Source organism: Zingiber officinale, chromosome 2B (assembly GCF_018446385.1).
Source record: "Zingiber officinale cultivar Zhangliang chromosome 2B, Zo_v1.1, whole genome shotgun sequence".
In the NCBI taxonomy this organism is placed as follows: Eukaryota; Viridiplantae; Streptophyta; class Magnoliopsida; order Zingiberales; family Zingiberaceae; genus Zingiber; species Zingiber officinale.
The window spans coordinates 32,396,121-32,413,865 of record NC_055989.1 but is presented as its reverse complement, the minus strand read 5'-3'; the positions used below and the strand labels follow the sequence as shown (position 1 = coordinate 32,413,865).

The 17,745-nt window shown below is 35.2% G+C and overlaps 1 protein-coding gene across 1 annotated transcript in view; it reads right to left on the bottom strand.

Moving 5' to 3' along the window:
• Nucleotides 1–5,839: 5,839 nt before the first annotated feature.
• LOC122048229 (BEACH domain-containing protein B-like) overlaps nt 5,840–17,745 on the bottom strand; it is a 29,861-nt gene continuing 17,955 nt past the window's right edge. Inside the window, exon 15 of the mRNA XM_042609823.1 lies at nt 5,840–5,863. The gene's annotated coding sequence lies outside the window, so the exon portion shown is untranslated. The remainder of the gene's footprint in view (nt 5,864–17,745) is intronic.

Below are 17,745 nucleotides of genomic sequence, written 5' to 3'. Positions count from 1 at the left end.
TAACTAAGCCAATCAAACCAAACCAATATTTAATCCCTAAGAGTTAAATTCATTACTTAGATAGACCATATCTAAGTTATGACTCAGGGGGAGAAAATAGAAAATTGGTTCAATCTACTTGATCTACTATGCATGCTTAGGATTAGGTTTACTTTTCTGCTTAGGTTAGAATGGTTAGTTAAAAAGATTTACCAAACCCTAATAGCATAGCACCGGAATGGATTGGGATGATAGTACATCAAGGAAGCTTTGTCGAAGGCATGTCTAGGATGAATCTTGTGTATTCTACCTGGTGCACTAGACTTAGTGGATCTGACCGAAGCTACCCCAGTTAAACATGGGCTAGTTAAATCAAAACTTAGCATTAAGTTTTTTGGGCAGGAACAATTTGAAAAGTATTTAGCAAGTCGTTCACCGTTGATGCATAAGAAGGTCATATGCCTCACCACTGAACTATAAACTTATCTTTAGGAAGCCTGCATGATTAATCCAAAGCTAAGTTTGAATTTAACATGAGTTAAACAACCTTTTATATATATGCTCTCTTTTAATCTAAATTGAATCAACTTTAACTTAACCTTAAAATCAAAATTCTAAGAAATCAAAATAAATTTAAAACGTAATTAAAATTATTTTAAAACTTAATATTTTAAAACATAATTAAAAATATTTTAAAACTTAATTAAAATTATTTTCAAACTTAATTAAAATTATTTTAAAACTAAATGAAAATTATTTTAAAACTTAATTAAAAATATTTTAAAACTTAATTAAAATTATTTTAAAAATAATGAAAACTATTTTAAAACTTAATTAAAAATATTTTTAAAATTAATTAAAATTATTTTAAAACATAATGAAAATTATTTTAAAACTTAATTAAAATATTTTAAAACCGAATTAAAATTATTTTAAAAATTAATTATTAATATTTTAAAACTTAATTTAAAATATTTTAAAAACTTAATTAAAAATATTTTAAAACTTAATTCAAAAATATTATTTTAAAAAATAATTAAAAATTATATTAAAAGTTAATTCAAAATATTTAAAAACTTAATTAAAATTATTTTAACACTTAATTATTAATATTTTAAACATAATTAAAAATATTTTAAAAACTTAATTAAAAATATATTAAAACTTAATTCAAAAATATTTTTAAAAATTAATTAAAAATTATTTTAAAACTTAATTCAAAAATGTTTTAAAACTAATTAAAAATTATATAAAAATTAATTAAAAATATTTTAAAAACTTAATTAAAATTTTTTAAAACATAGTTAAACATATTTTTAAAACTTAATTAATTTTTTAAACTTAATTAAAAAATTTTTAAAACTTAATTAAAAATAATTTTAAAATTTAATTAAAAATATTTTTTAAAAAACTTAATTAAAAATTTTTAAAACTTAATTAAAATTATTTTAAATGTAACACTTGTAAATTTTCTCTAATCCAAAAGAGCAAAAAAAATAGAAGAAGAGAAAAGAAATAAATAAATTCATAAATGGCCCAGGCTAGTTTTTGAAGTCAAGGCCTCTTACTTGAGTTGGGTTTAAGTAGCCATTAGGTGGTGGTAAAGTATCACCTGAGCAATATGAAACAATTCATTATATATAGATTATATGTGGAGAGATGCTTCAACTTCACTTGGTATATAAGGGGATGGATGAGATCAAAACCTAATTTTCATTACTCTTCCTTTCCTCCCTAGCCGAATCCTCTCTTTTCTCTTTTGTGGTTTTGGCCAAGATCAAGAAACTTAGGTTTTCAAGCTTTTAAGTTCTTCAAGGGGAGGATTTAAGAGGAGAGTTTCGCAAGGATTGGTACGCGGGTGAAGGGCGACTCAAAGATTAAGGCATACGAGGGAGGATTGTCTTCCCTACACCTTATAATAGTAAGATCTAGCGAAAGGATGTAAGTACCACTCACCTGCAGTATAAGTTACTTCGAAGATGCATTTTCTAATGTCTTTTATGCATGATTTAGAAGATACATGCTGAGATATGCTTTAGACATGTTAACGAAGATGCATATCATGTTATGTAACATACCCTCTAGAGTTTTGGGGATTAAGAGCATGTATAGGGAACCTTGAATTGCTTCCCATTTAGTTTGGGGCTAAGAAGCAGGTTCAAGTGCCCTAAAGTGCTTCCCTATAAGTGTGAGGGGATTTAAGCGCACATAAGGTGTTTATTTAAATGACAAACAAGTGCAAGTATTAGAAATCAATAGTTAAAAGAAAGTATTTTACTTTAGAAAGGCATGTACTGGGCACAAGGCCCATGGGTGGGCTCCTAGATCGCCCTTAGGCCCCTAGATCGCCTAATAGTACCTTGATAGGTTCGGGATTAGCTACCTCGGATCCTATTAAGGATGCGTGCAAAGTGGTACAATGTCGGGCCCAAAGCAAGTTGATTATTATTTTTACTAGTTATGTAATATAAAGAAAATTCATTGTTTGTTTGAGTGGAAGCATTCCTAAGTTTGAGAACTCGAATTATAAGTGCAGCATTGATGAACTTTATAATATGCCAAGATTCCTGTGTTCTTTTCATTAATAGCAAAGTTTTTAAGTTAATATTTTTCATGATAAATTTGTTTAAAAATACATGTCATGTACATGTTTCTGAATTATATGTTTTAGCGTGAATTACTGTCGAGTGTAAGTTTTGGTGCTTTCCGCAAGCAGTTTTAAAAAGCATGTTCTCTTTAAATACATAGTTTTGTGAGTAGATGGTACTTACTAAGCATTCGCTTATAGATTTGCATTTCCTTATACTGCAGATAAAGGTAAAAGAAAGCTAGAGTAAGGAGGGGCAGCAGGAGCAGTGTTTTGTGTGTGTGTGTGACGAAACCGTGGAAGAAAATCCTGGAACTTGCTAGTGCAAGGAATGTGATAAAACTTGGTGTTAGTGTATTTTCCTACCTTTTGACTATGCATGAAAATACCACTAAGAGTTGCTTATGATAAATTTATAGTTTAATAGTAATTAGTGTGTCAAGAACTCTTCCTCAAGTAAAGGGATAGAATGGTAGTCCAAGGATGAGTACAAAGGTGATAGAACTAAACACATAGAAGTAAACATCACTTTGTTAGGGATCATGCCACTAAAGGAAATATCAAACTTAATTATATTGAGTCTAAATCTAACCTAGCTGATATATTTACTAAACCTTTATTTGAAACTGAATTTAGTAATTTAAGAAGACAATTAGGTATGCATTTTATAGAATAGGGTTCTTTATCTTTTCACACATTTTTGAAAAATATTACTTGGGATTTTTTTAAAATTATCCTTTCAAAATTTGCTTTCAAAACTGATTTCAAAATATTTTATCTCTTTGGAGTAGCCTAGGTTTTACTGTAGAATCGCATGTTCCTAGAGTTTTAGTAGCCAGCATCTCACAAGCACAGTAGGATACCTTTCTTGTGTATTTTGAAACATAGAACGGTGTGAGATGTTTAGGATTTATCCTAAGATTTCAAATGTTTATGTCAGTGCATCGCTATAAATCTAAGCTTTAAACAAAAAATATTGATCAATTTGAAAAATCTAGCTAGTAACAATCTAGTTAGAATTATACTCTCAAGTTGACCAACCTGAATCAAAAGATGCTATCTTGTGGTAGTCAGCTAAGTATGAAGGTTAGGCATTTCATTATAAGGATAATTTTTCTAATTTTTAAAATCATGCTTGAACTTGAACTTTTAGGTACTTAACAATTTTAGGGGAAACATTAATAACATTTTCTCAATTGTTTTTCAAATTATTTTCAAAAATACCTTTTACATATTTTCAAAATTTTCAAACTTTAAAATCTTTTCAAAATTTATTTTCAAATCTTTCTAAATTTTTAAACTCACATTTAATCTTCAACTTAAATTGTTTTCACTTTCAATTTTTTCTCTTTATTTTCAACTTAAACTTTAACTTATAAAATTTTCAAAATTAATTTTAAAACTATTATCTTAAGAAATTTTAACTTATTGAAATTTTCAATTTTTTTTCACAAATTTTTACCTTAATGTTTAACTTTACCAAATGTTCCTATTTTTTTGCTTTAATAAATTTCAATCTATCTTTTCAAGTTTTTAAAGATCTACTTTTCTTGGATGTTTAGATTTTTTATATCAAAACCAGTTTTGAGACTAGCTCTTAAGTTGTGCTTCTCCTATTTTTTATGTGTGTCAAAGAGAGAGAGATAGTGAATTCAAGGGAGCTGCTAAATTCAGGGGGAGTAAAGTAAAATGAAAAATAAAAATGCTTGTTTACTTATATGTTTGCATATATTAACTTAACTGTGAACCTTGTTTGCCAAACATCAAAAAGGGAAGATTGTTGGTACAGGGTGCACCAGAATCGAACATGAGTTTTGATGTTGTCAAAGGTTTAAATTAAGTCTTGTTATAATCTAACAAGTTGACTGAGTGTGTAGGTTGTTTACTCAATTTGGAGAAAGTGTTAGCAGATTGTGGAAGCCAGGCAGAAAGACCAAATGGGTCGAGAGGACCTGACACTTGGCAGGGAAGCTCGGTAGGTCTGAAGGACAATATCTAAACGAAGTTTTAATCTACGCTTATGTCTTATACATGTGTGTTCTTGTGAATAAGTGTGATGTGTATTGTAATAATTTATAAATTTATTTCACTTCTACTGTATATTTTTCAAAAAAATGTTTACACATACATAGATTTGTACATAGAAAACCCAACACCACAACCATGTTCTAAATTGGAAATGCACGTTCTAAGGTTTCTTGGCTCCATTTTAACTATTGAAACTACGTATGAAATGCACTCATCAATGAGACTCCGCCCTCTCAATCCGCTTGATTTCAATCTTTCTGACCCAAGCTCGTCTTCCTCTTCAAAATCAATATCATCATCGTCAAATCTAAAAAGAGAAAGACATTAAGTTAAAATGAAACAATCAAATTATATTTGTTAAAATCGAACTGAGCAATTATTTTTACCAATTGAATCGACCCATTATTATTATTAAAATAAAAAAAAATAAAAAAAATCAAATAGATGAAAAATTAATACTTTTATGGCAACTGTTTTTTGCAACTCCTTTTAATGCTTTTAATGATCGTATTTTTTTATTGGGCTGCGTCTATACTACCAAGATGGTTTGCGATTGGAACAAGCTGCCTATTAACTTAAGACCTCTAGACAACAATAAGCAACTGGGGTCTTCATGCGAATTCTGGCAAGAGTCGTCTTCATTCTTTCAAGTGTTTGTGATCTATACCTTGCAAAAATGCCCCTCGCACGTTTGTAATAAAGAGAGAGGCCATTAGCGACGTTTGAAAAATCCCGTAACCAAAGAGACAAATGGCCAATTTTAGACCCGGCACAAGTCCAAGTGTTAAACACGACAATTACAAGAATAAACAAAGAGATATAAAGCAAAATATCTAATTAGAAAACTGCATATATATATAAAAATAGATATCAGCTTACAACTCAATATTGATACAGCACGTTCTTTTAACCCAATGTTCTCAGACATTGATCGTACATTTACAATTTGCTTTAAGAGCACGTTGAACCAGGAAAACATACATAAAACTAGATGTAAAGAAAATTAAATTAAACAGACATGCTGTACAAAGTATGTGAGAAATCAATATCAGATGCATTATTCACGGTTGAATTTCACATACCAACAATATCTTGCTTGATTATTTTGCATCTATGTAACTTCATATTTTTTCTTTTAAAAAATTGTAATCTTGGCATTAACTCGATCTCCATTTGAAAATACTTGTAGCTATTATACACAGATGCCGATGATCAAAGTGGGCTGTATTAAGCTGTGAATTTAAATCCATGTCAAATATACTTGTAATCCTGCAATGCATATTGCAAAACAACCTGATGATAACTCTTCAAACGAATCGAAACAAAAATTAACGTTGGTGAGACCATGTCTTCACAATATAAAACCAAAGTAGGTAAACAGACAAAATATAAGACTTGAAATGCCTAGTAAAATTAGTTGGCAAAGAAAGTCATAGATGAAGGAAGATGAACATTTTTTTGACCAAGATGATTTAATAGAAACTAATGGAACAGCTTCAAACCTGTTTTATTTGCATTATGGAGTATTCAGAGACAACCATTGATGTATAAATACAATGTCTCTCCATAAAAACAAAAACCTTGAAAGAACCCATTAAAAATGAAGTTAATACATTGATGTAGCACAACTTTTAGGGACTTTCTTAAATCTAGCCCATCCTTTCATTTTTATCTTAATCTAACACATAGTACTACATTTTGTGCTAAAATCAGCATTAACCAACTGACCATTCAGTTACAAATAAAAAGATGATATGGTATCCACCAAACATATTGACCTCTGCATAAAACATATTCAAAAGCCTTTGTAAATTAAAATTTGTTGTCACTCTAATTACATCTCTCTTCTCCCACTCCCACCTTTTCTCTGTCATGATATCTCCCCTTTGCTCACTGCCACCACCCTTAGCTCATTCCTAATCATCTCTATTGCCTCCTTCTTTGCGCAAAAATTGATTTTGTTGTGCCCAAAGGATGTCCACATATCTCCACAATGACTTGATATTATCCACTTTGGGATAAACCCTCATGGCTTTGCTTTTGGCCTCTCTCTAAAAGACCTCATGCCAATGGAAATATCCTACATCCTTTTAAACTCATGATCTTTACCAAATCTTTCAATGTGGGACTTTGATTGAACCCCAACAATCCTCCCCTCAAACGAAGGATCACAATTACTCTCATGATCCGGGCCTCCCCGCAAGCATTTGGTCACCCTGACTTGCTCTGGGTCTCCCCGCAAGCATCCGCACCCGGTCACCTTGATCTACTCCAGGCCTCCCCACGAGCATCTGGTCACCTTGACCTGCTTCGGGCCTCCCTGCGAGCATTCAATCACCTTGACCTACTCGCCTCCCCACGAGCATCTGATTATCCTGACCTGCTCCGGGCCTCCCTGCAAGCATCCGGTTATCCTGACCTGTTCCGGGCCTGCCCGTAAACAGCTGAATCCGGTCAATCTTGACCTACTTCGGGCCTATCCGCGAGCATCTGGTCACCCTGACCTACTCTAGGCCTCCCCACAAGCATCTGCACTCGGTCACCCTGATCTACTCGCCTCCCCGCAAGTATCCGGTTATCCTAACCTACTCCAGGCCTCCCCGCAAGCATCTAGTCATCCTGACCTGCTCTTGGCCTCCCCGTGAGTATCCAGTCACCCTGACCTGCTCCAGGCCTCCCCGCAAGCATCCAGTCATCCTGACCTACTCTGGGCCTCCCCACGAGTATCCGATCATCCTGACCTGCTTCGGACCTCTCCGCAAGCATCTGGTCACCTTAACCTACTCTGGGTTCCCTGCGAACATCCGGTCACCCTGACCTCTTTCGATCCTCCCCGCGAGCATTTAGTCATCCTGACTTACTCCGGGCCTCCTCGCAAGCATCTGGTTACTCTGGCCTACTCCAGACCCACCCTCAACTTCGTTCAAGGCCGCTCCACATGGCATCTGGTCTGGACTATAGGGATCTAGTGCGCTAAACACGCTTAACTGCAACGGAAAATTTAACTAGATCCTCTCCAGAAGATCCATACGAAAGAGAAAACAATCATATACTAAGTTTACATGAGAGGTATACCTTTGTTGCGTGCCCTTCGCAATCCTAACAGCAACTTTTCTTTGGATGCAGATTTTAGCGCAATCAAGCATCCGCGCCTCTACGGTATCCACACGAACACATCCTTCGTTCATCACACGAACGAAGCCTTCGGAGAAGAACCACCTTCATGGTGCTAGCCACTCATGGATGTTCGGCCAAGAGCAAAATTCGCCCAAGGAGGAAGGAGGAAGGAGAGGGAAGATTAAGAGTCACATTTCATCTCTTTCTCAACTAATGAAAAATTTATTTCAAAAACCTATTTATATTCATCCAATGAATACTAAGGATTTTTTGTCTCTTTGTATTCCTCTTAATGGATTGGATTATTATATTGGATTAACCATTAATCCAATAACTCAATAAGTCTAACCCATTAATCCAATGTGTCTAATACGGATTGGACTCAATCCAATTTGTGGGTTCATTTGAGTCTAACTCAATGAGTAACCCAAAAGACCTAATCATCTCATGATTGACTCTTAGGGCTAATTACTAACATGGATCATGGCTCTGATACCATTTGTTGTACCCAAAGGATGTCCACATATCTCCACAATGACATAATATTGTCCACTTTGGGCCTAGATCCTCATGGCTTTGCTCTTGGGCTCTCCCCAAAAGGCCTCATGCCAATGGAGATATCCTACATCCTTTTAAACTCATGATCTTTACCAAAGTTTTCCAATGTGGGACTTTGATTGAACCTCAACAATCCTCCCCTCAAACGAAGGACCATAATTACTCTAGTATTCGGTCACCCTGACCTGCTCCAGGCCTCCCCGCAAGCATCCAATCATCCTGACCTGCTCGGGGCCTCCCCGCGAGTATCCGATCATCCTGACCTACTTCGAGTCTCTTCGCGAGCATTTAGTCACTCTGACTTACTTCGGGCCTCCTCGCAAGCATCCGATCACTTTGACCTACTTCGGGTCCACCCTCAACTTTGTTCAAGGTCACCCTACATAGCATCTAGTCTGGACCATAGCTCTGATACCATTTATTGTGCCCAAAGGATGTCCACATATCTCCACAATGACATGAAATTGTCCACTTTAGGCCTAGTCGGCTTTGCTCTTGGGCTCTCCCCAAAAGGTCTCATGCCAATGGAGATATCCTACATCCTTTAAACCCATGATCTTTATCAAATCTTTCCAACGTGGGACTTTGATTGAACTCCAATAATCTCCACTCGTAAATAATCTTTTGGGGTATTCTCATGCTCATCATCAACCATGGCCACGTTTGTCTTCCTATGAACCCCTTCCCAGAGCAAAACAGAAGATGTCAATGAAGGTGAAGGTGGGGATGTGTATGAACTGTACCCTGGTTATGACGATAGCTGGGCAAAAGTGCTCACCACAGCATATCCTCAACTTCAATTATGTCTAGTTGCTTCACACCTTTCCCACAACTTTTTACCATTATGCTTGCCACAGCTCAGCCCCGTCGCTGCCACCTATAGCTTGCTCATCCTTGTCACTATGGCTCTCTTCCTAGAGTAAAGAAGCCAGCGGAGGTGGCACAATCGATGTTTACAAGAGTTGCTATGGAAAAGGCTAATCTTAGGAAAGGAGGCAGCAAGATGGCAAAGGACAAAGTGCCACAACAGTGTGGCTTCAACACCGTGCAACTCGAGCAAATCCACTTGCAGGTATCTGTGTTAAAAAGAGATGATAAGGATCACTGAAATAAAGAATAAAAATCATAATCCTTCAAATTAGTTATGATATAAATTAGTTCTAATTCTTTGGCTTAATTATAAGGATATAGTTCTAATTCTTTAGCTTAATTATAGGGATATTTTCCAAAGGCACGACAAGAATCACAGAGTTGTATATATATTTGTATCATTTTTCAATGAAATACATGTAGATTTCTTCATAATTCTTTTTTGATTCCATGGTATCAAAGCAAACTCGAGATCACAACAAGAGTTAACTAAGGATTAATCAAAGTTCCTAGGAACCATCGTCGTAACTTCGGATATGAATCATTCTCTAGAGATTATCCAACATAAAGTGAATGGGTCAAATTTGATAGAATGGTTTCGGTCCATTGTTTTGGTGATTCGAGGAATAAAAAAGGACAAGGTCCTTGAAAAAGATCGGATATTTGACTTTCTTCAAAGCCTCAACAAAGACTTGGATGAAGTATGGGGTCGCATTCTAGGAGTCAAACTTCTTCCTACACTCCGTGTAGTATTTTCTAAAGTTCAACGAGAAGAAAGTTATGTTGAAGTCTTCCACTCTCAATGTTGTAGAAGAACAACCGTAAGGATCTGCATTGGCAGCACCACAATTCCATGAACAGAGGGAAAATCAACTATGGTGTGAGCATTGTGAGAAGCCAAATCTGTAAGATCCGATAATTAAATAATAAGGGTGATTAGAGCAATAACATTATTGGATTTTCTGGAAACTTTTTAAAAAATTTTGGGATTTAAACGGAGGTCGTATGACACGTTTTAAAGGGATGAATCGATTGAGCTAGGAAAAAACCTGTTTGGAATACCCCTTAAGTGGGAGTTGATTAATTCTATTTACATAAGGTTTAATTGGAAAACCTAGGTCATATTTGCTCCCGATTCTTTCCTCCCCGATCTCGCGGACACCTCTTCTCCTCATCGCCTCCGTGGGCTTCCTCTTCCGATCTCACTTGATCCCAGTCGCCACTGCTCCGATGTCGCCTTACCTTGTGCCAAGCCACCACCACGGCCAGACGCTGCTAGGCCGCAACCACTGCAAATCACCGACCGAGCTTCCCTTCACTATTGATCGAGTTCGTCCGACTATCGTCGTCCTTCTTGAGTCATCACTCTTCCACACATTTGTTGCCGAGAGCAACTGTTGTTGCTGACACAAGGAGGTCGCCACCTCCTTTCTTCTCCGGATCTCGTCGATGGCAAACCCTATTCCCGATCTCCACCACAGCCAAATACGACTAGACGTAGCTAGATCTTGACAATGGGTGGCTATGGTCTCTGCCAACGGTTAGATCAAGCATCGCCTGAATCTCAACTCAGTGGACTCGTTGATCGCCGTGAGCCATCGCCGGAAGAGCTAGGTACTGTTAGATTAGGTACAAACTAAAGCTGATCATATTTATTTGTGATTGATCTACACTTAGTTGTTAATTTTGGACTGGTTTGGAATGTGTGTAGTTGTTGGATCAGCTCTTGTAGCTCCATCCTTGGTTCCGACAACAGCAGCATTTTGGATTTTCCTCGAGCTTTGAGTGGTTTCCTCTTCATCGCAATAACCTCTGGTTTCTTCATCGAACGGTTGTAGTTCTGGATTGAGGTAAGATGTAGTGGCGGCCCTTTGAGTGAGTATAGTTATCATCGATCCGGCCTCTCGACCATACAAGGGTCATGGTGTAGAGGGTGGACGGGGTGACCATCCGTGCATACACTGTTATTATTATACCTGCAGACGTTGTTGATTGCTTACTTATGCAGTTGTTCTATTATATCAATGTGATATGCTTACATATGTTGAGTTATATACCTGTTGCATGTGCTTAGACACTGGCTTACTTGTTAGTAGTATGTATATACCTTACATGTTATCCTTGTAGTTATGAGCAGTACTATAGCAGATCTTTACTACTCCTAACATTCTATTACTAGCCTAGGATATGGTTTCAGGTATGGACATTTATTATGATATCACTGTAGTATCTGCTATTTTCCCTACGAGACTGTATACCTTTGTATCTCAAGTTCTTTATTATGTTCATGCACTATCTGTCTATTACCCGTTGAGTCTTAGCACTCACCACCCCTTAAACTGGTATTCTTTCGCCAGGTAGCAGGTAAAGGATTTATGGAGTCGCCTAAAGATCCTGTCCATCAGTCTCATGTCCTCTCGAGCGACTTCTTCTGTTATTGCTTCCATTCGCATTATTGGCTTTGAATTTGTTTCGTGTATATGTATCCTTTGTATGGAGTTTAGTTTTGTGACTTCTTGTAATTATTATAATGTGATTGTGTTTTATATCCAGCCGTGTGGGCTGTTGTTGGCTTGTGAGTAGCCTTGGGGTAATATATACATGATTCATTTGTCACTGCTATAGAGGAGGTACTGTCCGATTTTCGTCGAACAACCTTATCCTCGGGGCGTGACAAAATCACACAAAGAGACTTGTTAAGACATTCATGGAAAACCACAAGATGGGAAGCTAAAATCAAAGGAAAGGCAAACCATCAACTCACATAACTGAAATGCGTGAGCTAAAGAAGAGGACTCCAACATCTTTTACTCTGAACAAATAGAAATTTTGAAGTTCATATTCCACAAAAACCAAAATTTTAAAATTTTAGACTCCACTCCTAAAGCTGCAATCACCCAACAAGGTAATATCTCATCAACCTTGTTATCACAAAGAAATGATAAAGATGACCACATGAAGGGACAATGCATATCTTTTTCAAATTATAAAATATGCACAGAAGTGAAAATTTCAATAACAAATAGAAATACAATTAGTGACGGGGATTAAAGATGTTCTTGTTCAAGGACTTCAATTGTAATTTGTCTTGCAGGTTCACAAGTTTAAAATGCAGTCTCTTATTTGTTAGCAAAATCACTGAGGATCAAGACCATAAAGTAACACTTCTTTAAGATCATTGTGTATTTTAGGATTTGTCTTCAGGGAAGATGATTGATAATGCTGAAAAATGAGGCCTCTACTATCTCACTAGTTCTTCCCTGTAACCAAAGTCATGAGTTACTCAGTTCAATAAATTTGAAAGTACTCTTATGGCATAGACATTTAGGACATCTAAGTTTTCAATATTTGAAGCACTTGTATCCAGAAGTATTCCTTAATAATGATCCATCTTTTTTTCACTGTGAGTCGTGTATCTTGCTAAGCAAACTAGAAAAAATTATTCAATGTGCAATTACCAATCTTCTAAAGCATTTCACCTGGTGCATAGTTGATATTTGGGAGGCAGCTAGGGTAGAGGATTTATCAGTTCATCACATTCATAGATGATCAATACTCATGCTTTTTGAGTTTATCTTCTTAACCATAAGTCTGATGTTGAGTATGTGTTTTCATAATTTCATAAAATGATAGAAAATTTATTTCAATGTAACATCCACATACTCCGGAGAAATAATGGGAAAGAAAACTTTGCTTACAACCTTAGGGGTTACCTTCTTCAAAATTGACATTTTTCATAAAAGATCATATCCATCTACACCTTAATAGAATGAGATTGCGAAATGAAAAAATTATCAATTAGAACTGATAAGATCTCTCATGCTTGCCAATTTTTCGCCCCTCCATCTAAACGACAGCTACTTTCATCTCATCAATAGGCTTCCATCAAAAGTCCTTAAATTCCACTTTAGGGACTATCTAAACGACAACTACTTCATCTCATCAATAGGCTTCCATCAAAAGTCCTTAAATTCGACATACTAATCAATTATCTCGGAAAAGAATTCCCTCATATCCATAATTTTAACTCTCTCCCGCCAAAAGTATTTGGGTGTCCCATATTTGTATATGACAACAGTCCTACACATGGAAAACTTGACCCAAAAACCCTCAAATGTATCTTCATTGGCTACTCATAAAGGATACAAGCGTGATAATCCTATCACAAAAAAAAATCTGTCATATGATGTTTCATTCTTGGAAGATGAGTCCTTTTATTCCAATAATTCTCTTCATAAGGAGAATTCATGGGAAGCGAATTATTGAGATCCTTCAATCTCTTTATCTGTGTCACCCTTACTCATTAGGACTCCCCCACTTTCATCATCACATCATGCAATAACTAAAATTAGTCAATGGGGAGAACCTTTAGAGCCTTTACATCAACAAAATGAACGAATTCTTTACTCAAGGAGGCCCCAAGTTATTCAACAGGTCCAATCATCAAAAAACCGATGACGGATCCATGACAAAATCTACAAGGAAATGTTCCTATATATGATCTAGATGTTCCCATTGCTATGAGGAAAGGGACAAGGACACGTACTCAACATCCAATTGAAAGGTAAGTATTTTATGATTGATTGTCTAACAATCATAGGGCATCTGCCTCTCAACTTGATCATGTGGAGATTCTTACAAATATATACGATGCCTGAAAAAATTCTTTTGAAGAAATAAAAGTATTGAATGATAATGCCACATGGGAAATAGTAAACCTGCCCAAAGGGAAGAAGGTAGTGTTAGGTTCTGAAGAAAAATTAAACATGAAAATAGAACCCACCAATGATCAATGCGAATTCTAATTAAACATTTATGCAAAATATTCCCTTTTGATACACGGAACCTTTGTGAATCTGGAGAATAAAGTTGAACTCATCACGATCAACACGTTCGCGCCTCTATGGTATCCACACGAGCACAGCCGCTTTGTCGCCCATCTCATAAGCACAATTGAAGTTTCTTCCTCCCACACCGTAGTGCTAGCTATTATTTAAGTTGAGATCAAAACCTGACTTTTAGGGTTGACATGATCTTACACGATCTTATATGACCTTTTCCCCTTTTTCATGCATATCCATAAACTTATAACATGGATATGAAAACGTGGGCTTCATTTGGTTTGAACTTGTTAGGAAAATCTCATGCGCATATTAGATTAAACTACTAATTCAACAAGTTTAAGATTCAAAACAAATTTCAGACTTAAAACTTAGACTAGTTTATTTTAGTCATACTAAAGTAAATCAAACTCCAAAATCAATATGCTCTGTGTGTGACCTAATAGATTCTCATAATGTTGGCAATGACTCTAAAATCTCATTTTAAAGACACAAACAATAGTGACATCTAGCAATACATAATAACTACTCAAGTGACAATAATATCGTAGATTCAACATAACCTATCTATTATTATTTTATTATATAACTTAGTTCTTTTGTACATGAAATCTAGATTAATTTACGAGTTATAGATTGTGTCATCCTCTCATCAATATATGTGTTTCTTGATCACCAAGTGGACTTAACTAAATAAGCTTAATATCTCATACTACTTATTCGAGCATGGTCATGCATTTTAGTAATCCTACTTAATCAAGAGACTCATAGGCATCACTTCCATTATATGGATGGGACAAATTTCATCTACATCACTCACATCCCTTTGCATAACTTATTGCATACCCCGTGAACAACTTTATAATCGACTGTGTTATAGATGTTGGGTTTTTTGGGCCGCGAAAACCACTTTTTCGCGTCGCGGAAACCCCGAAACCCCCGCCACCGGATCCGTGCGAAGAAAAATAAAAACAAAAATACGAGTACGAGTTTCTAAAGTCTAGATCTACACTAGATAAGAGCGTTACCCTCGATGCGATGCCCTTCGCTATCCCGCTAGTCCAACGGTTTGCCGGATCTCAAGATTGTCAAAGTAGACAACCCTCTAGAAGTATCCACACGAACAAAATTAGGTGGAGAGGACCAAACAAAGGTGTGCTAGCACCTAGGGTGTTCGACCAAGAGAGAAGAGGGAGAGCAAGAAGAGAGAGCTCTAGGAAGAAGATGATGTGAATGAGCCTTGAATGAAAATGAATTCCATTCACAATCAAATGTGGCCGGCCACCTTCATGGAGTGTAACTCCTTTTTTTTCATTAAATGTGGAGGGCCACATTAAATTGAAAGGGAATTTGTAACCCCCATTAGGTGACACACACATGTGCTAAACATGATGATGTGGCACATCATCATTGGCCACTTAATGCCAAGTCACAAATGATGTGGCATAAAGTCAAGTCAAACTTGACTCTTCCTCTTCCTCTCAAGTCAAGTCAAACTTGACTTAATCTCTCTCATGGTTGATCTAATCCAACCATTTAATTCAAGCCAATTTAATATAATGAATCTAATTCATTTAATTAAATTAATTCAATGAGTCATAATCTAAATTAGACTCATTGAACACATGAATCAACTTAAGTCCAACTCAATTAGCCCAATTAGGATTACTCTTAATCCAATTTGATTCATCAAATGAATCTAATCCTCTTGGTTCATTATATGAACATAATCTCCATCTAATTGTCCTTAGTGTGTGACCCTATAGGTTCTTGTAACGTTGACAATGCTCCTAAACCCATTTAGGAGCATAAGTAATGAGCGGTATCTAGCAATAGATCATTACTACCCAAGTTACAAGAATGTTGAGATCCAACATCACCTTGTGACTACTAATTATGACTCCTCACAATATATAACAAGTGTCCTTCTATCCAAGACATCTAGATTGATCAATGTGAGGCATAGACCGTGTCATCCTCTAATCAATCTAAATCTTGAACTCCAAGTAGACTCACTAAATCAAATGAGTTCAATATCTCATATTGACTCATTTGAGCATGGCCATGCACTTCGTGGTCTCACTCTATCAAGAATATCGATGTCGCTCCCGTCATATAGGAGGGATAGATCCCATCTACATCACTCACATCCCTCTGCATAATTCGTTACATACCCAGTAATCGTCTTTATAGTCCACCCAGTTACGGGTGACGTTTAACGAAACCAAAGTACATAACTCCTTATGTAGGGAACCATGGTGACTTCAGGTCTAAGGATTAGTAGTCATACTAATAACCACATGAGAAAGTATATGACACTCATATAACGATCCATGATACTTTCTCATGGCGGGTCATTCAGTATACATTCTCCAATGCATACCCATGTGTCAACTTGATATCTCTATATCCATGACTTGTGAGATCAAGTCATCGAGTTGACCTACATGCTAGTCTTATTGCATTAACATTGTCCCTGAATGTTAACACTCGAATAGGAATGATTAAGAGTAGTGTTCCCTATATCATCTCACTATCGGTTCAACTAACCGATTGATATAGATGAGAACCTTCCACTCAAGGACGCTATTATACTTAGTTTATTTGGCACCAATACAAGTAAGTATAATAACAAAAAACAAATGTCTTTATTTATATAAGAATATGATACAACAAGTCCATAATACAATCATCAAATGATTGGCTCTAGGGCTCTAACTAACAATAGATGACATTTATCGATACTAAAGTATACAACTCCTTATGTAAGGAATTATAATGAATTCAGATCAAAGAAATGTTAATATTAATAGTCGCTATGAGAATGTTTATGGCACTCATATAACAATTTGTTAAACATTTTCATGATAGGTCAATTCAATACATATTCTCTAATATATACCCCATGTGTTAACTTAATATCTCATATCCATGATTTGTGAGATTAAGTCATCAATTAACCTATATGTTAATCTCAATACATTAATATTATATTAATATTTGACTAAGAATAATTGAGAATAGTATTTTATGTATCTATAGTCTTTCACAATCAATTCAAATAATTAATATTCTATAGAACAGAATCTACCAAGGGCATTATTATATTTATTCAAATTTACACAGATATAAAGTAAATATAATAAACACAAAATATTAGCTTTTATCAAATTGGAAGGCACGATAGAGAGATACAAAGTACGTTTGGTGGCTTAGGGGTATACACAAACATATAGACATAACTATGAGGAAACATTTGCATCTATTACAAAGCTAAAATTACATCAATTGGATGTTTCAAATGCATTTCTAATGGGACTCTTTATGAAGAAGTCTATATGAAGATATCCATGGGTTCGAGAACAAGGAAACATTGAGATCAGTTTGAAAGTTGAAGATGTCCCTATACAGATTAAAATAATCTCCTAAGAAATAATCAAAATATCAATTAAATAGCAAAAAAATAAATAATAATAATAATAATAATAAATTATCATAATATATGATTTATTAGAATTTTCTTAGAAATTTTAAATAAATTTAAAACAATAAAAAAGAATTTTTTTTAATATCAATTAATAATTTTTTTATTTTTTTTATTTTAAATATATTTTTTATATATTTTATAGGTATAATTTAATTAGGGTTTATAAAAACCTATTCAAAATATCAAATCTCTAGTTGGAAATTATTTAAATTATTTAAATTAATTAAATCTTTTTTCTTTTGCAATAGTACGCGCACCGTGATCCCGGAAGTCCTGCG